Genomic DNA, 26,794 nt, shown 5'->3' with positions numbered 1-26,794 from the left:
TGCATCCCTTCCAACAAAAAGATTTTCCAACTTCTGTCAACACAACAGTCCCAAGATTGTATGAGTGCAGTAAGTCGCAGATCTAAAGAAATAATTAGGGAGAATCGGATTTCAGAAAATCACTTACAAAAGGCAACAAATCATCTTTAAAAAACTGGCTACATGTGACCATGGAAATGCAGTGACTATGCTAAGCTAAGCTAACAGAAGGGCTGCCAGAACCGAATAAACATTTCTCATGTAAACCTTTATTCAGGTTTAACATTTCCATATAAACAGAAGAGAAAATACTTTAGTTCCGAAATAATTTCTTCTGGAAAAATAAATCAGATTTAGAAAACATCATGTAACCGTACCCATTGTAGATGTAAAAACTCTGCTCTTACCCAATGTGCCTGTCGCTAGTATGGCCTGCTAGCTGTATTGCAGCATTGGTAATGAGCAGATGTAGCTTTAGCAGCTTTGTGTGATGACCATGAATAATGACCATGAAGCAATGGGAAAAATGTGCAACTCCAGTTTGTCATCTGGGTCTGGCATTGGTGAAAATGCTTGGGATTGCACGTTAAACTGGTCACTTCCTTAGCCTAGCCTGTAGCCTTGCCAAGCATCCCTCCTTATGCTCCCAATCCCTACTACATCTCCATTGCTTGTTGGACTAACATGCTATCCATTGCGAGTCTGGTGGTCTAATAATGTCCAGCAGGATGTTGTGAGTGTTCTGGTAGTCACTAGAACTGTATAATGTACAATACTCCGATATCTGTCAGTTCTAATCAATTGTAAACACAGTTACCTGACACAAAACTGCAGACTACATGCTGCTGCACCAGTGCATGCCTCCATCTTCCAACAAACCAATGTGGAAACATCTACCTAATATACAGTTAATATACAGTACTTATTTATGTCGTGTGCACCAACCAATGTAAATGCGTAGTTGCACTATTTGTCTTGGTCACATTCCTGCAGGTTTTTACCAAAAGTCTGCATCCTAAACAACAGGTTGACTTAATCTTTGGTAAACTGGCTCTTTAATTTTTAATTTATGATCCTCAGCTACTGAATACAAACACTGTAACTGTAACCTGATCTTGTCCTTTCCGTCTCTGTGCTCGACCACTGGCACTGTTGGTATCTGTCTGGTCATTCAGTTCCAGAGTGAATGCTTTGTATGTCAGTCAGAATAACAGAGCTTTTGTTTGTAGCTCACATTCACCATCTCACAGCAGTGTCAAATACAGCCAGACAAAAAGAGCTGAAGAGTGGAAAAAGGAGGAACGCTGAAAGTGAACCTTAAACCACCATAGTTTCTTGGGATTTTTTTGTTCTCCTTACTTTCCTGCTGCACAAACACCTGACAAACACCATTAGTTTGAGATGTAATCTTTGCATAACCAGGAAGCCACTGTATGTCAAAAAAATTTATTTAACAAGTGAATATAACGAGTAAACCACCAAGAAATTAATCAAAGTCATGAAATAAACAACACCCATCATGTGCTAATGACTCTTTAACACTTTACAATAAGGGTACATGAATTCATATTCACTGATGCTGTAATAATCATTATTATTTTTTTATATTATTATCTTGTAAATGGTTAAAGGCTCAGTATGGAGGATTAGTGCATGCTTTTATGCTACCATGGAAACATTAACAAACTATTCCCGCAAAAACATAAAGTTTCTTTATATAACTACATAACTTTACTACCATACCATACATACATAACCATACTAATGATGGTCAAGTTACATTAAATATTAATTTATACATTATTTAACAGTTTATAAAATGTTTTAATCCAACACAATGCACCTCTAAGAATATGTCTGCAGGATGAACATGTAAATGAACATCTTTATCAACCATTTTCTAACATTAGCTTGCACCTTAGTATGTTAACAACAGATATGAACATTACTTAATCCACATGATTGGATGATAACTATATTAACTTAAGTTAGCATCTTTACGAAGTATTAAATACTGTATAAATCCATACCTTAGTCAGCATAAACATGAATTATTGTTTCTTGACACATTTGTGACCTATTATTAACTTATAATTAAGGGTGTAATGGTACAGTGAAAGGGGGGGGGGGCTCCGTAACTACCAAAAACCAAAAGTGAAACTTAACATGCTTCGAACGTCTGACCCAGCTTCTGTGCCTCTGTTATACTCTCTGTTGTCATGTTTATCCCCCCTTATCGGTGCCCCAGCCTCAGAATAAAGTGTTTTTTTCTTTCTTTCTTTTCTTTTCTTTTCTTTTTTTTTTTTTTTTTTTTTTTTTTTTTTAAAGGGAAGGGGGTATTGCAGCAGCACTGGGAATTTAGCAGAGTGTAGGTAAACCCTGCACATGGGTTCTGCTTGCGGCCACCCTGCTTCCCAAGTGTTTGCAGTCTTCACATGGGCTATTTGTTCGGCACACCTCCGTATTGTATCGAAGGCCCTGAACTGATACGCTTGCATGGTACAAACGAGTGCACCGTTACACCCCTACTGATAATGTTTATCACCACATTGGTTAATGGCAAATAATTAATGTTAAGTGTAAACTAATGCCGCATTTCCACTATGTGGAACCGGCTCGACTCAGCTCGGCTCAACTCGACTCGGGTACCAGGTCCTATTCCTGGAGACCGTTTCCATTACAGGATACTACCGACTTCATAGTACCTGGACGTCATAGCGATGCGGCGCGTTACTTCCGTGTCGTCTGCTCAGAGAGTTGCTGATAAACTCACTTGTTGCATGTTGTCTCGTCAAGCTCATGCTGAATTTTAACGTCTGAACCTCTTCGATAAACCATGGTGTAGTTTTGGGCTGTCATCATGTGGATTAACCTACCACTATATTTACTGTCAACTTCCGCATCTGTTTTTTGTAAAACGGCGGGTCACAGAGACGACTGTCTGACCAGTCAGTGGTCTGCAGTGTTTACACGTCACGTTTTAGTATCTGGTCCCCAGTCCTGGAACCTCGGCGGAGGTGATACCAAAAAACTAGTACCGGGTACCAGATTCCAGGTTCTTTTTCATAATGGAAATGCAAAAAGGCCAAGTTGAGTTGAGTCGAGCAGATACCACATAGCGGAAACGCGGCATTAGACAGTACCTGTAGAGAAGATCACATATAATACTAGCAGTTCCGTCCAGTAACTTATGTTATAGCCTGTTGTCAAGTATGAGTACTAAATCACTGCTCCATCAGCTGCACAAACAACATGTGCAAACACGTACTTTCATCTCAATCTAGCTCACTGACTGCTGCTTGTTTACTTGGACTCCATCACCCAGAATCACCTGAGTTGAGTTGAGTCGAGCCGATACCACGTAGTGGAAACGTGGCATTAGACTACAATGACTTTTTTTCCATATGAATGATTACTTATCATAAACCTGCTCTTAAAACACAGTGTTTGATCTAATTCCCTCATTGGATATTGTACAGTTTCTACTTGTTTTCCTGTGTGTCCCTCACATCCACTTCCATCTCTGCTCTGATCTATTGGCCTTTTTGACTCGGCAGTTTAAAGTCTCTCCTCTTTTGTAATTATGTTTAATGCTCTGCTGGAAACCTTTGAGCTGACTAACGATGCTGAGAACGCTGTTGTGAGCTAATCCACAATCCAGTGAAATATGAAGCTACATTGATCCATGCAGGGAAGTCACTCTCATTCCTCTGCCTCATCCACCCTCCCTCACACAGATCACTACGGCAACAGCCTTTGGTAAAATAAACGAGAAACAAGGAGTTTTGACATTAAGATTTGACTCATTAGTGAAAGTACTGCATCTGTGGGCAGTGTCCAGACCTTAGAGCTGGTCAAAAGGTCACATGACAATGTTTTGGGGTAAAATCACCATCCACAATTTTCTCATCAGTTAAAGAACACAGGTTACACTGCACCTTTCCCACTACGTACACGCGCACACACTTCCTTTACATATTTTTATTCATTTATTTTCTTCCCCTCAATACTATCTGTTAAGTACAATGCTTAATGATCTTCATATTTAGTTTTAGTTAGTTTAGTTTTAGTATTTAGTTAGTTTCATTGTTTTTCTTTTGACATTGTGACACTTGCTGACATCTTTATATTTGTTAGTAGGACCTGTCTTTGGAGAGATGTAGATTGAAAATGTATCAGAAATTGTGATGTAAATACAAAGATGTATGGGTTGTATAAAATAAAAAAAAAAAATCTAAATAAACAATAAAAAAAACAGGCAATAAATTACATCCAATCTACATTTTCCTGGTTTTGCACTTGAATGCATTATCTCCTTCTTTGGTGTTGAAATTTGAGTGACTCAATTGGTTCTATGTATCAGCACACTGGTCCGTAATGAAAATGGCAAAAAAATTAAGATTGTGAATGTTTAATGAGCAGAAACATAGACACATGAAGCTGTCCACAATGAAACTATTGTTTATGCTTCTAGTGTATTTCACATCTCTAACAATCTACTAAAGCAGTACTAACTAGAAAAGCACTCGGAGAGCGCAGACCTCCGCCAAGGCTGATCAGTGGCCCCCCCCGTGGGCCCCCCCACGCCAAGGAGGTTATGTTTTTGCCAGGGTTTGTTTGTTTGTTCGTTTGTCTGTCTGTTTGTCTGTCCGTTAGTGTGCAACATAACTCAAAAAGTTATGGACAGATTTTGATGAAATTTTCTGGTCTGCGCCCCCCCGTGGGCCCCCCCACCCCCGATCACCACCAAAATTTAATCATTTCTTCCTTATCCCATTTCCAACAAACCCTGAAAATTTCATCCAAATCTGTCCATAACTTTTTGAGTTATGTTGCACACTAACGGACAGACAAACAAACAAACAAACCCTGGCAAAAACATAACCTCCTTGGCGGAGGTAATAAAAAGTCCGTATGAACCCATTCAAAACATGTTTTGTCCAAATTTTAAAATATCAAGCTATGCAAGCCCAGACAGACTGACAGTCACTAACATAAGGAGGGGCTTGTTAATTGTTACTGTTATTATTGTAATTACTAGGGCTGGGTATCATGGCCAGTTTCCTTAATCGACTCGATTTCGATTCATAAGGTCCTGAATCGATTAATTGCGATTCGACTCAATTCGATTCAGTATTAATTGATTGATTCAGATTCATTTAGTGATACCAAAGTACAATTTTGAGTTGTAACTTGATTATTTGACTACTGCAGCCATGCAATACAGAATCAATATTGATATCAGAAAGGAAATAAATCTGACATTTCAGCTGTAAACAGCTGAATCTGCTCTGAAATAACGAACAGGACACAAACATGTCCATGTTTCTCCAGTGGCTCAGAACGGACTTCTTCATCATCTTTATTCTGTTTTCTACCTGGTGCTTCCAGCCTTAAGGCAGATTACTATCACCCTGGGGCACCACTACCAGTTTGGCCCCCTGAAACAGAATCATGTTGGGCCCTTGGTACAAGAAACTCACTGGAGGGGGAGGGTGGGCGGAGCTTCATGATGTCCACTTTACTATTCCTCTAACTCCGCACTCAGCCACAGGTGATCTAAGTTAATAGTTCTAGAACGACCGGCATCCGCAACCCACCTCCGCCGGCCAGTTCCTCCGCACTGCGGGTTCAAGTTTGAGGCCGGGAGGACCTCCCATGGAGGGGTTTTCCCCACCCTTCTTTCATGTTCCTCCCGTGCCAGAACCGTCGCGAGCACGACCAAGACGCCTTGTCTCCGCGAGGGGCTCACAAGACAGAGCCGGCTGCGCTTCCGCGTCAGCGGTTTCCGGGTCATTTAGTCGCGGTCCTGCTCTGAAAAATCGATCTCATCCACCATTAATCGATTATGCAAAATTAAAAAGAAATCGATCCAAAATCAATTAAATCGATTTTTTTACCCAGCCTTAGGAACCATTGTACTAAAGAGTCCATCAAAACAGACTTAAACGTAGCTAATCCAGGCCTAAAACATATTTAACTAAAGTCTGACAGACTTAAATCACTGTTATGTGTCAGTGAATATAGCTGTACAACACTTGTACTGATGAGTGTTGAAGCTGGGTGGGTACAATTAAAGACCTGTGTATCACTGAGCTCTGACATCATGATTTTTTAACTGTACTGGAGACAGAAAAGTAGTAAAATACAGTAGATCTCCTATGTATTACAGCAACATTTAAGTTGTTTGGCTATTTTTTCCTCACCAGTTCTGTCTCTGACAAAGACATTCATCTACATACAACAAAATATTTTTCCACTAAATTTATTTTGTTCAAGAAGAATTCGGAAAAAAAAATTTCTTCATGAGTTTGGACACTTATGATTTGCACCCAAACACTGAAACAAAAGCACATTTAATCTAATTTCCCCATATATAATATGCCTTAAAATTGATTGCCAGAAAATAAATTCAAATTAAGATCTAAATCATGTTTTTACTTGATGTATTTCAGGGTTGTCATACATATTTAACATATCCAGATCAATAAGCAGTATTGATAAGAGTGTATCTGTAAAATCTTAACGATACACATCCATAGTAACAGGAATGAGTGAATTTACACATGGTGCAACATCAGACCCTCATTAACATATGTTCTGCAACACTTTGAGATTGCAAGTCAGGCCTAATCAGTAAGCAGACTGTTCATTAGTGCCTTTATATAAGATAACACACACACATACTGGCCTCATCCCTCCAACATCTGACTCAAGATTTCACACTTCATATGATTAAACTTTCTATTTCAAAATATCATTCAAGCTTCATAAACTCCAAGATTTGGTGATAAAAGATCCAGGCTACACAAAAAGACAGTCGCCCCTTTTACACAGCACTTCTGTTCTGCGAATGTTTCACCTTTATTCCGGAACAATGTCTGTGTAAACGAAACAGTGGGATCATTTGGTTCCGCCTCTGTCACAGCTTTGTAATGCCTCTGGAGGTAGTAACAGAGCCCTGATAAAGGTGGAACCATGACTCTGGAACACCTCTACTTCCACAGCCAAGGAGGACTCTATCCATGCTAACATTTGTGGAACTGTGAAAGATGGACCGACTCTGCTCGAGACATTTCCAACGCTTAAATTATACCTCGCACTATACATCACCGCCCCTTTGATTCCAGAATGCAGGTCCACTGTGTAAAAGTCCAGCCTGTCTCACCTCTGTTACTCCTTTGGCTTGGCTGTGGAAATCGGTCAGCGGTGGAAAACAGGTGGGATCACCATCTCACCTTTTTTCCAGGACCTCTGTGTAGAAGTGGCTACTGAATCAGAGGTGAGTTTAAGTATAGTTAACAGCAGCAGACGACAACTGTACCAGCCAACCAACTAGGGGTGTAAGAAAATATTGGTTCTGCAATATATCGTGATATTTCATTTCACAATACTGTATCGATATAAAAAAGTACTGCATTGATATTTTTTAGGTATTTATTCAAATGCAGATATTGTGGAGGTTCATTTTTGTTTTTCTTTTTTGTTTATATTTTATTATTAGTTAACACTCTTATTAAATAATGTTAGTTCCTTTGTTGGGATTGCACAAAAATAATGTTATGTTAGTTCTGAACTAACAGAATATGAACATTTGAGCAGGATCTTAAACTGTAATGTCTGTAAAATATGATTTAAGTTTTAACACAGGAAAATTTTGTGATATAGCATTTGATCCTGTTCTGAGCAAATAAAAACGTGTTTAGTATTTGTGCATATTTCTGGTGTAATTCAATTTTCCCAGGAAATGATCTTTTAAAAAAAGAAACAAAACCAATAAAAAAACAGTATCATGATATATCGTGATATATTGTATCATGATCCTAGTATTGTGATTTGAATCATATCGCCAGATTCTTGCCAATATACACCCCTACAACCAACCAGAGGTAGTCATTTGCACTTGTTGCATGAATTAAATGATTTTGTAATAAGGATTATTTGATAGAAAGATTTTAATTTTACACAGAATGTATGAATATTCCCTTATTTACATCCATGCAAATGATGCAACAGTTTGTGGTAAATTCCACCCATTCCTTTTCTTTTATGAATTATATGCAGTAACTTTTACTCATTCTCCCATTTTGTGCCTGCAAAACCTGCACCATCTGCAGATCTGGTCCTAAACCCAACAACCTCTATAGATCAGTAACAGTAGACTGACAACAAACACAACGGCTCATGCAAATCCAATGGTCACAGTTCACGGTGCAACGCTGTCTGTACAAAACCACAATTCCACCAACACACCGGATTTGAGTGGGAGAGTCTGTCCTGAGCCGCTCAATCCCTTTAACTGGCTCCACGTCTCACTGAGCTAAAGGTGACTTTGACCTTGATGCCTGCCTCCTCGAAGGCTTAACGACACTTTCACATCTTGCTGACGTGTTGGCCTGAACTTGAACAGCGTATTGACCTTATTTTCTCTCTTCCACTTGTAGCGTGATTGTAATCTGAACTGGTTCAGCCCTGTCATACTTCGTTTCTAGCTGGTGTTGTTGACAACAATGGGTGAAACTTGTTCAACTGAATCCTGTGCCCTGTTTCAGGCCAAGTTTAGAGAAAACTCATCATAAATCATGAAATCATTTGATGACGGTAGGGAGAGTCAGGGTGTTTGCAGTGATCTGACACATTTCATTTCTTCATTTACAGGTTATATCACTGAGGAAATCCAAACATATTCATGTAAAAGGTTAACGAGTAGATCATATTTGGATTTACAATCCTAATATTATCATTTTGGCTAGCTATCAATATTAGTGTACAGCACTTTGGTCCACTGTGGTTATTTTAAAGTGCTTTACAAAAGAAGCAGAGAGAGAGAGAGCTTAATTGCTAATCTTCCTCTGTAAGTGGCTTTGGAAAAAAGCATCTGTCAAATGCATAAATATAAATGTAATTAGTGTTGCGACTTCCGACCTTCATTTCGCACATTGGAGCCTAAATTTACTCAGAGCTGACAATAATGACTGAGCATTATCTGTATATATTTTATATAATAATATAGTATATATTTTGACATGTTTACTTCCACAGAGGATGTTTCACAGTGCTTCCCACTATCAGTCTGAACTAGGGATGCAAATTATCGATTAATTCATTAACCGTTAGTTGGTTGCCCTTATCGATCGATTAACGATTAATTGATAAGCAGTGATTTTCCTGAGAACCTGAATTTCTTTTTCAATATGGTCTATAAGAATAAAAGCTAAATATTGTTTATATACTTCATGTCATATTCCTTCATGATTGATTTTTTTGAACCGTTGGATACAGTCAGTGTTTCCTGCAGAATTCATCCGTTGATGTGGTGGTGTGGAATGGGGGGTGAATGTGTATCGGGGGATGCGTGCGTGTTGGTTGGTAACCGCGCATGTGCGTGTCACTCTCCGTCCTACTTCTAACTATGGGGGTATAGTGCTGTCCGTGCCCCCACAGAAGTGAAACTGAAACTTTGCTCATTTATCTTTTCCACCTCCTGAAGCTTCGCAAATGCTCGACATACCTGTTACCCGAATCAGGAGCCTGGAGGATGATTTCAACTTCTGTCTCACTGACCGTGGACTAGACCAACCTCCAGGGAAAACGCTCCGATACCAACCACGCATTTGTGCATGTATTTATTCGGGGGTGCACCACTCCCACAAACAGACGGTCGGTCTGTGTTTGGCTCCACCATGTCCATAAAGACATTCTAACTCATCAACGCCATGATCCGGTTCAATGACCGGCTATCCCAGCCACGGCGCCGCAGTGCGGACAAACCGGCGGAAAAGGGCAATTAACCGATAATTAATAATTTAATCGAGCAAATTCTTATCAACAATTAATCATTAGTCGATTAATTGTTTACATCCCTAGTCTGAACATTACCCAAAACTCTTGACAGATTCAGGGAGATAATCTGTCTGTCTTCACTCACGGGGTCTGAAAGCCACTTTTGGGTCCCAACCCAATAGTCATAAAATCTGAACCTATAGCATTCAACACATACGAGAGACAAATTGTAAGGTTTTGCATCCCAGTCTATTGACTTAGACAGGATATGACCATCAAACTGACGTAACTTTGAATGATTCAAACATTTCTTTGTGTTGAACTAAATAAACTGACATTTGTCCTGTAGTGCGGTGCACCCCTAGTACTTTTAGAAGAAAGTTATTACCTATATACAGCTATAATTTCATGAGAAACATAACTGCTGTTGATATAAACACAATTTATCATTTAAGTTAGTAATAACAGGGTTTGTACACATTTTACGAGGTCAAATTCAAGCACTTTTAAGGATCATTTTCTAATTTTTCCAGCACAGTACCTTATAACTGGGGAAAACACATATGGGTGCTTCTATGAAACTGGTCCTTAAAAGCAGGACAGAAGGGGAAAAAAATCCAACCAGATGTTGACTAATATATGAAGCAAGTTTGGAAGCACTTTGGGTCTATTTTAAACATAAATATTCACTGAGATAAAAGAAACTATTTTTCAGATTAAACACATTTTTATTTGATGTGCACATACAAAAATCTGCATGTAACATGGACACCAGTTTCCTATAATGAACTCCCCAGTCTTTTTTCTTTCAGCCCCTCCCCCCAAATCCTACACTATTACATAAGGCAAATCCACAGACAACTCAGTGATATCTGAGTTTTCCCCCGAAATTATGACTAGTCCGTACTCTCCAGCAGTGCACAGATGATTCTGTGTGCAATGATTACCCCGACGTAAACAAGGGAAAAAGGACACGAAAATCATGCACTACTATTTTTTTGAATATCTTTTAATTCTCCCACAGGTACGTTTTGGGAATCGAAGTAAATATGCAGTGCAGAGTGTTTCACAAAAATGACCACTGTTGCAAAATCACTTGTGATTTATTCGTGTTTAAATGGGCAGGTTCCGCACGCAACATGAGTGGACACGATGGGTTTCACATAAAACCTCAAATGAGACTGAGATTCATGAAAAACCTGCATGTCTGGATTAGAAAAATGACTAGGATCGTCAAATTTAACACAGTGTCTTTATTTATAGCGGTATATAAGACCATTTCAAGCGACACTTTCAAGATCAAATGCACTGGCACCAAGGTAGCTTTTCCTGTCCCAATTTGGGTCCAATTTTTGGCCCCAGTATTCAATTAAAAATTCATTAATTTCGGGATGGCTCAGAGCAAGAGTATAATTTTTTCTGCATTTATCTGAGGTCATCATTAGGTAGGCTACATCTTGGTGGGAAATATGTCTAAATTCCTCTTTTTTAATTGGGTTAAAAAGCTGGCAAAGTGCCACATACCAAAATAAACCCAGTTTCATGGGAAGATCTATCTACAGGAATACAAACACGTGTGATTATTTTTTCACTTATCACAATGATGTACATTGTATTATGCTATAAACATCTAAAATTAAGTTTCATAATAGCAAAAAGTTTAGAAATTAAAAGGAGAACACAACGTTTTATCCAAAATAGAGAAGCTAATTCACACACAATCACACCGAGACAAAGATTAAGATAAAAATGTACCTGGAGTCGACCTGAGAACACCCGCTAATTTTCTTTCTTGACAAAAAGTTTTATTTGTCATAACGTATCACCTCTCTATAAGCAGCTTTGGCTTGACATCTTCCCTGGCAGAGTTACAATCACAAATAAATTAATAAATAAATAAATCACATCATAGGCCTGTTTCTGAAATGGCTTGTGGATTTCTTCATTGTTTCACTCTGGTTGGCAGGGGAAAAACGTAATTTCTGACAGGAACATTTCAATGAAAAAGAAGGAAAATCTAGTAGTGAACAATCCTTCCTGTATTTAAAAATAATAACACGTGTGTGTGTGTGTGTGGGGGGGGGGGGGTGTCCCAGTGGGACTAGGATGGCCCAAGGCTGAAGCAAGTTGTGAAGTATGTTTTGTTTTAACTGGTAAGTACCTGGATTATTAAGAGGTTAGGGGAAAAAAAAAAAACACTTTCAGGATGTTGGTACAGACTACGTGGAACCGGCTCGACACGGCTCGGCTCGACTCGACTTGGGTACCAGGTCCTATTCCTGGAGACCGTTTCCATTACAGGATACTACCCACTTTACAGTACCTGGACGTCATAGCGATGCAGCGCATTACTTCCATGTTGTCTGCTCAGAGTTGCTGACAAACTCGCTCGTTGTTTGTTGTCTCGTCAAACTCATGCTGAATTTTTACATCTGAACCTCTTCGATAAACCATGGTGTAGTTTTGGGCTGTCATCATGTGGATTAACCTACCGCTATATTTACTGTTCACTTCCGCATCTGTTTTTTGTAAAACAGCGGGTCACAGAGACGACTGTCTGACCAGTCAGTGGTCTGCAGTGTTTACACGTCACGTTTTAGTATCTGGTCCCCAGTCCTGGAACCTCGGCGGAGGTGATACCAAAAAACTAGTACCAGGTACCAGATTCCAGGTCCTTCTTCATAATGGAAACACAAAAAGGCAGAGTTGAGTCGAGTCAAGCCGAGCCAATACCACGTAGTGGAAACGCGGCATTAGACGGTACCTGTAGTGAAGATCACATATAATACTGGCAGCTCCATCCAGTAACTTATGTTGTAGCCTTTTGTCAAGTAAGTATGAGTACTAAGTCACTGCTCCATCAGCTGCACAAACAACATGTACAAACACGTACTTTCATCTCAATCTAGCTCACTGACTGCTGCTTGTTTACTTGGACTCCATCACCCGGAATCAACCCTGCAGCATCACTTCCAGCTGTTTCGGTGGCTGCTCCCCAAAGGTTCTGCCCCCTGCCCATAATTCACACAATAAAAAGGACCAGTGTGGGCATGTATGGCGATTTTTTTTACTGACTTTGCGCCTCTCTTGCTTATAAGTAATACACACAGCAAATTTAAAGTCGTAAGCATGACCAGTACAGGTTTACTTTAAGTGTCTTCATAGTTCAACCAGTTCAAGTGTTATCCCCCAGTACTAATGTTGAGGGTAACCAGGTGACACACAGCAGGCCTTCCTTTCAATGGTATTTTTTAACTCACAGTACACAAATGCTCAGAGAAAGTATCCACATTCAGCTTCTTTGGGAGCATAAAGACACATTTCAAGATCAGGAAGAGCAGCTGAACGCCCTGAGTTGGTCATACTGAACTAGATTCGCCTAAAACACACCCAATGGCACCATATGAAAGACACTCCGCTTTTAAAGCAATGACTATTACATCAGCGGTCACAAGTCATTTCTCACATTGCCTGGTGGTGTAGACACATGCAGCAGCTTCGACATCAGTAAAAGACAAACAATAAAATCACATAAACACAGTGTTGCAAAGATTATTCTTAAAACCTTCAGTGAGTTTGCAAGTATGTGAATTTTTAGCTGTCCGACTCCTCCGTCTTTTGTCTGGGTTTTTGGTTGCATGTCTCAGATCAGGTCTATGATTAGTGCATGCTTTATAGTTATATGCATGTTTTCTTCTATAACATCAAATGCATACATTCCAAACAGCAGCCTCCAAGGCTTAAAGATGATGCCAATACATTAGTGTCAAAACCTGCTTCTTGAACACTTCACCCCAAAAGTGGGTTAATCCCCACAGATTAAAAATGTCCATGCACAAACAAACATGTTTACAGCCATGTGCAAAAATGATTTTGTTCATCTGTTTAAATTCGACTACGGCTTAAATCTACGAATGAGCCATTAAAATTATGTTCCAGACTAACAGTGAAAACATCAACAACATCGTCAGAATATCCTATCAAACAAATACTTATAGGTTTAATCGTACTTAATAATATTATCAAGCATGTTTGTGTCATTTTGCCACATAAGCAGCTACATGTGGGAGACAACGTAAACAACTGTGTATGTTCTATAACAAACTGAAACCTACATGTGTTAACATTTAAGTATCTTAAATTACTGCTTCAGAACTGAACAAATAAATAAATGAAATACATAAAATAAAATAAATTATATGGACTACATATGAACAAATATTTTCATTATTATGTTTTTAACCGTATTGGACAGTTGCACAGTAGAACTGGGCAATAAAGCCAAAAAAATGCATCCAACATTATGGACAATTAATGTTTTAATCTATATTTTTCAGTCAACATGAACTTGAAATAAAACATGATTAAACAATCTTTTCATTTATCACATCTACACATTGTATGTGTGTAATATTGACATATTACTATTATACAACAATATAATAAAATAATAATAATACAATTCTTGATTGATTGACTTATTTTCTGTAACTGCTCAATCCTCGACTGGGTCTAAGGGGCTGAATCTATACCAGCCATCATCAGGTTCATCTAAGAATACTAACTAACTAACTAAATAAATAATAATAATAATAATAATAAATGATTTTGAATAAAATATAGCAACACTGATGGTAACCTATCTGTACTGTCTGATGTACTGCATTTCTATTACTTATGTAACTATATATAACCTATAGAGCTTTATTGCTCACTATTATTATTTTTTTGTTGTATTTTGTTTTTTTGCACTGTCTTTATGTTGCACATTTTTTCTTGCTTTATCCTGTTGCTGCCTTGACCAGTGAAATACAGTTTAATCTAATTTAATCTAATCTAATCTAATCTAATGACTGAAACATATTCACTATAAACATATTACACACAAATAATTACCATCTTAACTTTACTTAGCAAGACACATCACCATGGAAACAAGGCTCTCTACTTTACAATTTTTCACATTAAAAAGCAAAACATTACCTGGTCTAAGTTAAGTGCACTTTCCTCAGTTTTAAGGCACTCAAACATATGTGTTCTTCATAATGTAGTCTAGTATTGTGGTATAAAATAACACACTGTACTTAACCAAAGTGTCTGGAGTAGGGATGTAACGATTACCGGTATAACGATAAACCGTGGTAAAACTGCAGACGGTTAGTATTACCGTTTAAATTCTAATTATCATGATAACTGTGTTTGATTACCACACTTTTAGGGGAAAAAAACCTGCGTAAAGCTATGCTTTTATGTCATATTTGAGTATAGTTATAATTTATTACAATTTTGATTGTATATACCTAATATTTGGAACCAATATTCACTTTTAAAGTCTTTGAAAAGGTTCGTTAAGTATCTTTGTGTTATTTATGCAATAAATTATGTAAATTTTTCAAATCTGATTTTTTTTTGTGTGTGTGTGTTTTCTGGTCTTTTCTGTTTTTATAGTAGGGTAAAGTGAAAAAAATAATAGGCAGATGATATAGATGAAGTTGAAAAAAAAAGATACCAAACATGGCTATAGTAAACATTTCTGTATATAGTATAAAAGGCAAAATCAAAAGTACTTAAAAACGGACAAAATAGGCTCAGACCACTAAGGGTTAATATTTGAATGTTTCTGCAACAGAAGGTACATTGTGCCAAATATTTATTTATGTATTTATTTTCAAAATACAACTTGGTTAACCCCCCGGTATCCCATCCACCAAGGCCCTTACTAAGCATCAAGTGTGCCTTTTTGGCACACTTGATGAATAATGTGAAAAAAATTTTCATACAGTTTGTTTTGAATTCTTTTACACTTTTTTCTATTTCACCAACGTGAGCCATAACTAAAAATACCAAATACTCAATAATTGTCACATTTTTTAACCCTTTAAATGCCATGTTTGTAATGTAAACAAACCATTTTTTTGGATGCAAAAAACACAAAAAATTATTTTTTCAATATCCTACATAAAAAGTGGATCACATATTATTTGATTTTTGCAGCCTGGCATATGTCAGTGATTAACTCCAATATTGGTTAATTTGCATGATTATTTTTGGCACTAGGTCAAATGTTCAAAAATACTAGCATCTGTCACCAAGTGTGCATAAAATGCACACCTATAAATCAAACTATTAAATATTATATATTGATTTATTCTTCTGCTCTAATTTGACTTTATTTTTGTAAATCCAGGTCAGCCCTAATCATACATATCAAATGGAAGAAATAGTGCGTTTTAGACACACTTGGCAGACAGATGCTAGTCTTGTAATTTTCTTTTGTTTACAATGTGCACATTTTAGTTGGTGGCCAGAATTTTAAAGATCATGCAAAAATGAACAACTTTTGAATTCTAACCTTATTTAAATTGAGAAAAATAATATGAAGTTTTTTAACACGAAGTGCAAAGTGTGCCTAAAAGGTGCACCTGGATACCGGAGGGTTAATTATTTCATTGTGTGTATTAGTACTTTTTGAACATTTTGAGCACAATTTCAATAATACTGCAATAATAATGATAACCATGATAATTTTGGTCACAATAACCATGATGTGAAATTTTCATATCATTACATCCCTAGTCTGGAGTGACATTAATGGTATTTCTTATACAATGAAATCTTATTTTATTACCACCAGCACAATGAACATTTTTCTTTTGGTTTATTTTGATTTGTTTAACACATGGTATAATATCAAAAAAAAAAAAAAAAAAATTCATACAGTTTGTTTTTAATTCTTTTACACTTTTTTCTATTTCATCAACTTGAACTGTAAATTAAAATACCAAATACTCAATAATTGTCACATTTTTTAACCCTTTAAATGCCATGTTTGTAATGTAAACAAACCATTTTTTTGGATGCAAAAAACAAAAACAAAAAAATTTCAATATACTACATAAAAAGTGGATCACATATTATTTATTTATTATTATGAATTCTAACCTTATTTAAATTGAGAAAAATAATATGAAGTTTTTTAACACGAAGTGCAAAGTGTGCCTAAAAGGTGCACCTGGATACCGGAGGGTTAATTATTTCATTGTGTGTATTAGTACTTTTTGAACATTTTGAGCACAATTTCAATAATACCGTGATAATAATGATAACCGTGATAATTTTGGCCACAATAACCATATGAAATTTTCATATCGTTCCATCCCTAGTCTGGAGTGACATTAATGGTATTTCTTATTTAATAAAATCTCATTTTATCACCACCAGCACAATGAACATTTTTCTTTTGGTTTATTTTGATTTGTTAAACACATTTTTTAGTCATCTTTCTCTTCTTTGTATCAACATCGTCTGATAAATAAAGAAACACGCTTTTTATCCAGAGGAAGTCTTCTTTTCCTCCGTTACGTCACATTTGACTCTAGTATTTGGGGATCAGTGTGGTGTGAATGTAAAGGGTGGAGGCCGTTGGCGTGTGTGCGTCCACAGACAGACAGACAGGCTTTAATAGGAAACACTGTCATCTGTTTCTAAATGATCCGTGTGTGCTTTCATCCTCAGTTCGAGGCCTTTTGACGCGTAAATGTGCGTTAAACCCAAGAATGACTCTGCTCCTCCTGCCTTTGTGCCACGATTGAAAAAAACACAAAACAAACCCACACACATGAAATAACCCGGACTAAAACCCATGTAAAAGCTGCATATTTCCTGTGACACAGCCCCCTCAGAACGCACAGCTGACATTCACTGTCTGCTTTGGACCGATGCAGCATTTTTTCTGCCTCCGACGCGATGCTACCGCACTGGCTCCTGTTCTCTGATTTCACCGGATCTTTTCTCATCCACACCTGAACTAAATATCCACATTAAAACTAAAGCCAACCCACTCACCTTGCCGCTGGTCGATGATTTTCTTTTAGATCCAAACCGTGTGCGTGTGTTCGGCCGAACCACCGAACCGCTAGCATCCGACGGATGTTGTTTTCTCTGCAGGGGCCGAGCGGAGGGGCGGGGCTTCAGGGTGGGCGGGGCCTAGAGGACGCGTCATCCTAAGGTCACAGCCTGTTCCCAGACGTGATTATCTAACCCCGAGCGCGTGCGCGACGGTGGTCACGCAATAATCCTGTCACCTCTGTTTGGGATGGAAATTATTATTATTATTATTATTATTATTATTATTATTATTATTATTATTATTATTATTATTATTATTATTATTAATAATAATAATAATAATAATAATAATAATAATAATAATAATAATAATAGTGATGATGATGATGATGATGATGATGACAACAGCAGGATTGTTCCATATTATAGCGAGATTATTGGACTCATTATTTATTATTCTAATTATTATCAGAGAGAGAGAGAGAGAGAGAGAGAGAGAGAGAGAGAGAGAGAGAGAGAGAGAGAGAGAGAGAGAGGTAGGTACTCTGCCCATACCCCCAAAAGCGAAAGAAACTCATTTTAAAACACTAAATGATATTTATCCTTGCAATGATTTTATGAGACAAAGATTTAATATTGAAAAAAATAACTGTGTCTTCTGTGAATTTGAAACTGAGTCTTTAGAACATTTGTTTTTTGACTGCTCATACACCAGGACATTTAGGACAGCATTTTAAGACTGGACATCTGAGAAGGAAACTCAGTTTCCCAAACTGGGGTATAAAGACATTAAATTCAGAGTTATAATGAAAAACAAAAAATGAGAAATTATGTACAATACTTTAATTATTATTGCTAAACAAGTTATACACATATGTAGATTTATGAAAAACCACCCACTGTTCTTAATTTACATAAATGAATAACAAACTTCAAAAAACACTAAAATATGTAAAAACCAAAAAAAAAGCCTTGATTGTTTATGAAAATTTGAATGTATTGATACCTGATAAGACCTCTGACTTTATTATGCTATTCATTTTATTTTCATTTTCTTATATAGATAGATAGATAGAGAGAGAGAGAGAGAGAGAGAGAGAGAGAGAGAGAGAGAGAGTAATTAAAAGCCTTGCAACATTTTTTAACAAGAGTTAAAAATAGAATATGAATATATAGGTGGTATAAAAAATAAAGTATAAATGAATGTAAAGTGCATATGCAAGTCTATTGTATAGAGAGTATAATATATTAGAAGTATAAAAACAGACCTGGTTTTAAAAAAAACAACTGTATAATTAAATTATAAGGTGCAAAAATAAACAAATAATCAGTTTGATGAAGGTGGAAAATGACAGTTACATGCAGTGACATCAGTTTTTTTTTTTTTATGTCTGTTATTATATGTGGTTTATTTTATAGAAACTTCCAAATGACATCATGTTGTTTAGTATATTATTGAAGTTGTTTTTAATGGAGCTATTTGTCACATCTTTACTTTAACCTACTGAGATCCTCCGTCCACATGAGGACATTACATTTGTTTTCATCATTAGACTCTTTTCAGTGCCATCTAGTGGTAGCAAGAGCACAGTGCACTACTGACCAATAGAAAAACAAGATGGAGTCAGACTCAAATCACTACAGTTGAACTGGAGATGAAAGTGGTGAAAGTACTGAACCTGTTCAAATGACATGTTTCCATCTAATTTATTTAAGCTTAGAAACACTTCATTTCCAAATCTGACAACTCTGGAGTCCTTTGACTACTAAGCACTGGTAGTCCTGGAGGAAACACTCCTTTGAGAACACTATTATGTAATACAGTGAAGGGTGGAAATCATATTGAATCCTTGGTTTGTTGTGGTTCAATTTTGTTCTTAGAATTCTTGTGTGCATGTAATGTATCCTGTATTTGTAAGCAACACACAGCTATGATACTTCTACTCAAACAGACAGAATAAGTCATATGTTAAGGACCCTGACTGTTAACAGCTGAGGACAAAGGATATTACATAAGATATGAAATGAGTGAGGACAACAAATCACTCAAGGAAGGGTCTGCTGTCATCTAGTGGTAGTATTGAGTATAATCTCAAAAATAATTTTAAAAAAGTTCACAGACTGGATAAAATATTTAAAAATATAAAGCGATATTCTGCGGTGGCCCAGAGATGCAACAGCCCAAGGAATTATCCATATAAGAAAAAAAAAAGAGAGAGAACATCCCAAAAATATTATCCACTGTAAGAAAAAAAGAGCAGCCCAAAAAATTATCCACTCTAAGAAAAAAAAGAGAACAGCCCCAAAAATTATCCACTATAAGAAAAAAAAAGAGAACAGCCCAAAATATTATCCACTATAAGAAAAAAAGAGAACAGCCCAAAAAATTATCCACTATGAGAAAAAAAAGAGAGAACATCCCCCAAAAATTATCCACTATAAGAAAAAAAATGAGAACAGCCCAAAAAATGACTAACTATACAAACTATATTAATAAAAATATTTTTAAAAATAACTTTATTTTTAGCGCACTGACCTCCACTTCTGGTGGGTTACTTCCTTAGCATTAGCCACATAAGCTGAAGGCCTTAAACATTTTCAGCCTGTGCTTTTATTTTTTGTGGTGGCCTTAACTGTAAAGCAAGAGCCCTTTTGGGTAAACAGCGCCCCCTGAACTGAAAAGGTGGATGATGTTTTTTTTTCCTTATAGTGGATAATTTTTTGGGTTATTCTCTTTTTTCTTACAGTTGATACTTTTTTGGGCTGCTCTCTTTTTTTTTTCTTATAGTGGATAATTTTTGGGGCTAGTAGATAATTTTTTTGGGCTGTTCTCTTTTTTTTTTTTCTTACAGTGGATAATTTTTTGGGCTGTTCTTTTTTTTCTAATCGTACATCATTTTTTGGGCTGTTCTCTTTTTTTTCATAGTGGATAATTTTTTGGGTTGTTCTCTTTTTTTGTTATAGTGGATAATTTTTTGGCCTGTTGCACCTCTGGGCCACCGTACCATTCATTCATTCATTCATTCATTCATTCATTCATTCATTCATTTTCTCAACAAATTAGTCCCTGAGGAGTTCATAGAGGTGTTAGAGCCTATCCACCCTGGACATCACCAGTTCAAACACACAGAGTAATAGAGCTGAAACAGTTAATCAGTTAATCAAATTGATTGTCCATTAGGGCAAATAAAAAGAATTTAAATTTTTGCTTTTTATTTTCAAACTACAGGGAGAAACATGGTCCAAGTAGCACTCACACATCTGAGCAGAATATTATTTTTTGTTTAAATCAATAAAAAAAAAAAAAAATCCACAATTTATGTTTTTGCTCTTAGGCAGATACTAAATTTAGTGAAGATTGTTAATTTGACTATGGCACAAAAACTAGATAGAAATTTGGGTTTGATGAGAATTTGCAACAACAGGTAATAATGGTCAATAGGAATGAAGGAGATGGAGATGGTTTCATTGATGCGATAAAATTATTTTCAGTGTCCTGGCTACAAATGGGCTGAATGTACTTGAATATTTGGTGGAATACATAAACTGTCTGGGCTGATGATGTAATACAGGGGTGTCAAACTCATTTTAGTTCCGGGGCCACATCCAACTCAATTAGATCTAAAGTGGGTCAGACCAGTAAAATAAAAGTATAATAGCCTATAAATAATGACAACTCCATTTTTTTCCGCTTTGTTTTAGTGCAAGAAACCCCATTAAATAATGGAAATAATAACATTTACAAACTATCTGAACAAAACAGATGTAAATAACCTGAAACATATTCAATTTATTAAGAAAAATAAGTGCAATTTTAAAAATCTCATGCCTCAAATTATCATTTATACATATGCATTACAGATCAGATCTACAAAAGCAAAAACCGTTTAGTAAGAGACAGAATATCGTTAAAATCGCACAATCAACATTTCAGATTTTTCATATTTGTTCAGGTCAATCATATTTTATTGTTAAAGGATAACTTGTAAATGTAAATAATTTCAGAATTTAATGGGGTTTTTTTGCACTAAAACAAAGATTTTGAGTTGTTATTTATAGGTATAATATAATATTATGTTTCACATTAAACCAAGAAGAAAATTTGAAGTCATTTCTAGGTTATTATGCTATTATTACCCCTGCAAGGGGGTACTGTGATCACTTTGTTTTGCTTTGTTTGTTTGTTTGTTAGCAAGATAACTCAAAAAATTATGGACGGATTTTCATGAAATTTTCATGAAATGTTGATACTGGCACAAGGAAGAAATGATTAAATTTTGGTGGTGATTGGGGGGGGGGGGGGGCAGATCTGTCTTGGCGGAGGTCTGCGCTCTCTGAGTGCTTTTCTTGTTTTACTTGAGATCACATTGGTCTGTATGTGAATCCTGAACTAAAACAAATTCAATATCTTTGACAAATCCTTACAAATTCATCTTGTGGGCCAGATTGGAACCTTTGGTGGGCTGGTTTTGGCCCACGGACCACATGTCTGACACCCCTGCTTTAGTGGAAATGGTTCAATGCCAATTTGCAACAGTCGACATTAAGGGGATACAACAAAACATTTGTAATCGTGCGAAGTCTGTCACAGTCTATCATGCTTCTCTGAGGTTTATTACAAATTCTAAAACCATGACACATCATTGTGGCTGGTATTCCAGAGTGGGCTGGCCTGCCCTGTCCACTACAGGGTGAGTCTGAAAAAACGCTTTCCATTTAAAGAAATTGTACTGCTAAAACAGAAACACTGATTTTTCTTTTGACCATACAGTCATATTGATGTGGTTATTGAGCATGTCTGGTGATGTAGTCATAGATTTATTGCATTGCATAAGAGAGAGAAGGTCCATTGTTTATTGGGCACTGAAATACCTGCCAACAAAATGTATGCCACAGTGAACAAACTTGAAATTGACAACAATTACAGGAGTCGGGGCTTTGCTTTCACACTCAGGACATAGGCCTACATGACAGTGCCCAGGGAGTTTTCATCATGGCAAGACCACAGCGATTGCAGGTATTATTTCCTCATCGAGTTGTCTGTTTGGGTCAGGAGAGAGAGTGGCCACCTAGATCCCCGGACTTGACCCCCCTTGATCTTTTCTTGTGGGGGTATCTTAAAAACCGTGTGTATCAGACTGTTCCACAAACTCTTCAGGAACTCCGAAATCGCATCACGGCTGAAATCCAAGCCCTACGACGAACACGAATGGCGAGAAGAGCTGTGTTAGAGATGCGACAACGAGCACAGATTTGCATCAATCTGAATGGTAGCCAGGTTGAAGGTCGTGCCGGACGACTTCGTTGAGACAAAACATTTTGATGCCGAGTAAACATGCTGTAATGGTTGACAATTTCAATTTCATTCACGGTGGCATAAACTGTGTTGGCAGATATTTCGGTGCACAATAAACAATGGACATTCCCTCTGTTATGCTATGCCATAAATCAGTGATTCAATCGCCAGACATGCTCAATAACCACATCAATATGACTGTATGATCAAAAGAAAAATAAGCATTTCCATTTCAGTGGTACAATTTCTTTAAATGAAAAGAGTGTTTTTTTCTGACTCACCCTGTAGGAGGCTGGGACACTGGTACACCTTCATTTATACAGCCATACTTGGGCTACTGCCTTCCTATATCTGTGGTTTGATTACGAGAAGAAGTGTTGATTCTTACTGTCTGTGATCAAACGAGCATTTGTTCCTCTTTGTGCCATTTGTCCGTACAGAGCTGGGAAAAAGGACATTTGTGTACTCTGCTCCGTCCACATGAAATATGTTGCTAAAAGACTGGAAACTCTATGAATTGATCTCCCTGAATGCTTTTAAATCCAAACTCAAAGTGCTGGAGAACAACTCAATGACTTGCATGTGTTTTTCATAGGTTGAATTGTCCTGTAAATTATTGTTTGTTGTAACTGTATGAGGTAATTGTATGTTGTAACTATGTGTTGTGTTTCATGCTGTCTCTTGGCCAGGACTCCCTTGAAAAAGAGGTTCTTAATCTCAATGGGATCCTTTTCCAGGTTAAATAAAGGTTAAATAAAAATTAAAAAAAAGTTTTGCAATATTTAACTTCATTTGACCCCTGAAAGAGGTGCAAAAAAGAAAAAAAAAACCACTTTGCATGCCTTTTTATAATGAATACACAATATTTACTCCACTGCATGTATTATTTGCATAATTAAGACTTTAATTGTGTATTTGTTTGAAGGTGAAAACATGGAAAAACTCAACACACAGCATTGACACTGGATTTTCTCCATGAGTTTAATGGCAGCCACTCAGTAGGACTTGGATTGTGACTGTTAGCACTTTGTAACTCATTTAATGAGGTAAAGAGTGAACTGAGATAAACAGTACAATCAAGCATTTTGGAAAGAAAGGAAACCCTTCACGTAGACGGATGGTTGAAGTCTGAGTGCAAAACAACAGACACTGAGACCCGGTCACAACACACTCCCAGTCCAGTGCACACCACAAAGGATTATGGGTCATAAACTGCGGCATTTATTCCTTAACTGTGCGTGTCTTTGGTATTGGGTCATAGACGGTGACAGCTGATTAAAGTGTATGGACTGTGTCACCACCACAGAAATATACAGGAAATGATGATGGGTCATATTCTGCTCTCAGCCCGGTGATAATATAGGACATAATTCAAACAGATCATTAAATATTATCTATATAATTTCAGAACTGAGGAAATTCCTGGGGGATTACAGTGAATGTGTGTTTTGTCTGTTTTATGTCTTATCAGGGGAAACACCAACATAAGGTTAGATTTAGGATGAGGATCAGAGTGTGGTGTAAAAGAGGCGAAAATGAGGGAATGGAACATGTTTGTTTGTGCCAGTTCCACAGAGTTGTAAACAGGATACGTCTGTTCCCCTGGCTCCAGTGGAAGGTTTGTTGAGTCGTTTTAGAGGAGGAATAAAAGTCCTGTCATACTGTGTAAGTGAACGAAACTGAAGCCCATTATATTGTTGAGTCATGGGTCATTCCATCCCAAATCAACCAGATTTCAGAAAGTGCCCCACATGACCCCCTCAGAAAATTCTGAAAAAATTCACACTTGTTCACCAACCAGATAAACGAACACATCCAAAATTTTAATGTCATATCTGTAATAGTTTAGGAGATACAGCCCTTTGAAAATTAATGTTTTTTGTTTAATTTTGCATATTTGCTTTTGGGCCAACTTTGAGGAGCTATATGTCCTTAGGTATTCCATCCACACTGCTGAAACTTACTGTCTGGGCTGAAATCCTCCTGAAAAGACCATATTTTGCATCAAAATAATTGTGGGTGCCTTCATGTTTGGTCCATGAGGCCTTGAAATCAGGCCAAAAGGCTCATTCTTCTAAATGTCCTCTGTCTTCAGGCTTGCTCTGTGCCAGAATGGATGAAAGTAGAGACCGATTTTTTTTTGCATGGATTCTTATGGTCCAGATGCAACAACATACTGCAAAAAGACTACATTTACATGAAAAGTGTTGTTGTGAGGCAATGAATAAAATGGGTCGATTTTAATTTTTCACAAAAATACTCTTTATTTGAGCACCCAAATTATCATGTGGCCAGTTCATGAAAATTTAGAAATTTTTACCATGTCTTCATATATGTTTCAAGATGTTGTGCACAAAATGTTAGCTTTGGGATAGAACTGGTTCTATTTTTAATATTTTTTTTTTTACTGCATGACTATATTTTCTTCAAATTGTATACAAACGTAGGTGTAAATGGCACTTTTAACAGTATAATGGCATTGATTATTGCACAAGTTATGATAATACTTCAGATATTTGAACTAGGGTGTGGAACTGCATGATGGTTCAGATAGAATAATTGTAGATTTCCCAGAACTGGCTCCGGTTGATGCCTGTAGTAGAGACTTCTGGGAAATTGGATGGAGCTGGTCAGTTGACCCACTTTCACCAGGGTCAATGACATAAATGGAGCTAAGATTTCCCAGAATTTTTATGATGCTGGCCAGTCTAATTTTGGGAATTCTATTCATAATCCTGAACAAACTTATTCAACATGGAGGAAAAATGTGTTGTTGGACTGATCTTAAAGGATGAATGTCACAGAAAGACATTATCAAGGCAAACAGGCTTTCTGAAAATTGGTGATTCTGGGAAATCTCAGCTACATTTATGTCATTGACCCTGGTGAAATTGGGTCAATAATCAATACTGTTAAAAGTGCCATTTACACCTACATTTGTATACAATTTGAAGAAAATACAGTCATGCAGTAAAAAAAATATTAAAAACAGAACCAGTTCTATCCCAAAGCTAACATTTTGTGCACAACATCTTGAAACATATGTGAAGACATGGTAAAAATTTCTAAATTTTCATGAACTGGCCACATGATAATTTGGGTGCTCAAATAAAGAGTATTTTTGTGAAAAATTAAAATCGACCCATTTTATTCATTGCCTCACAACAACACTTTTCATGTAAATGTAGTCTTTTTGCAGAATATTGTTGCATCTGGACCATAAGAATCTATGCAAAAAAAATTCGGTCTGTACATTCATCCATTCTGGCACAGAGCAAACCTGAAGACAGAGGACATTTGGAAGAATGAGCCTTTTGGCCTGATTTCAAGGCCTCATGGACCAAACATGAAGGCACCTACAATTATTTTGATGCAAAATATGGTCTTTTCAGGAGGATTTCAGCCCAGACAGTAAGTTTCAGCAGTGTGGATGGAATACCTAAGGACATATAGCTCCTCAAAGTTGGCCCAAAAGCAAATATGCAAAATTTAAACAAAAAACATTAATTTTCAAAGGGCTGTATCTCCTAAACTATTACAGATATGATGTTCAAATTTTGGATGTGTTTATCTGGTTGGTGAACAAGTGTGAATTTTTTCAGACTTTTCTGAGGGGGTCATGTGGGACCAGTGGTTGAATTGCCATGGAATGACCCTGATGAATAAAATCTGGTCAAATCTGTGGTTGTCAGTGTTTGTTCGGTCACTGTTTTACACTTGCAGTGTTTATTTGTGTGACTGCTGCTACAAACTCAGACTTTATTAGACCGTTCTCCACAATATGATGTGGCATAAACATACAATATAAATGATTCTTACAGTTCCCAGTGTTGGACTGGTAGCAGCAACAATATGAATCTAAACATCTAAATCATAAACTGACTGAAC

The 26,794-nt window shown here is 36.9% G+C and overlaps 1 protein-coding gene across 3 annotated transcripts in view; it reads right to left on the bottom strand.

The window, feature by feature from the left end:
- Positions 1–17,717, bottom strand: part of rusc2 (RUN and SH3 domain containing 2) — a 58,293-nt gene extending 40,576 nt beyond the window's left edge. For all 3 annotated transcript variants that reach the window (XM_030142677.1, XM_030142678.1, XM_030142679.1), the window contains exon 1: positions 17,608–17,717. The gene's annotated coding sequence lies outside the window, so the exon portion shown is untranslated. The remainder of the gene's footprint in view (positions 1–17,607) is intronic.
- Positions 17,718–26,794: the final 9,077 nt, after the last annotated feature.

Source organism: Sphaeramia orbicularis, chromosome 9 (genome assembly GCF_902148855.1).
Source record: "Sphaeramia orbicularis chromosome 9, fSphaOr1.1, whole genome shotgun sequence".
Lineage (NCBI taxonomy): Eukaryota > Metazoa > Chordata > Actinopteri > Kurtiformes > Apogonidae > Sphaeramia > Sphaeramia orbicularis.
This window is presented reverse-complemented; position numbering and strand designations above follow the sequence as displayed.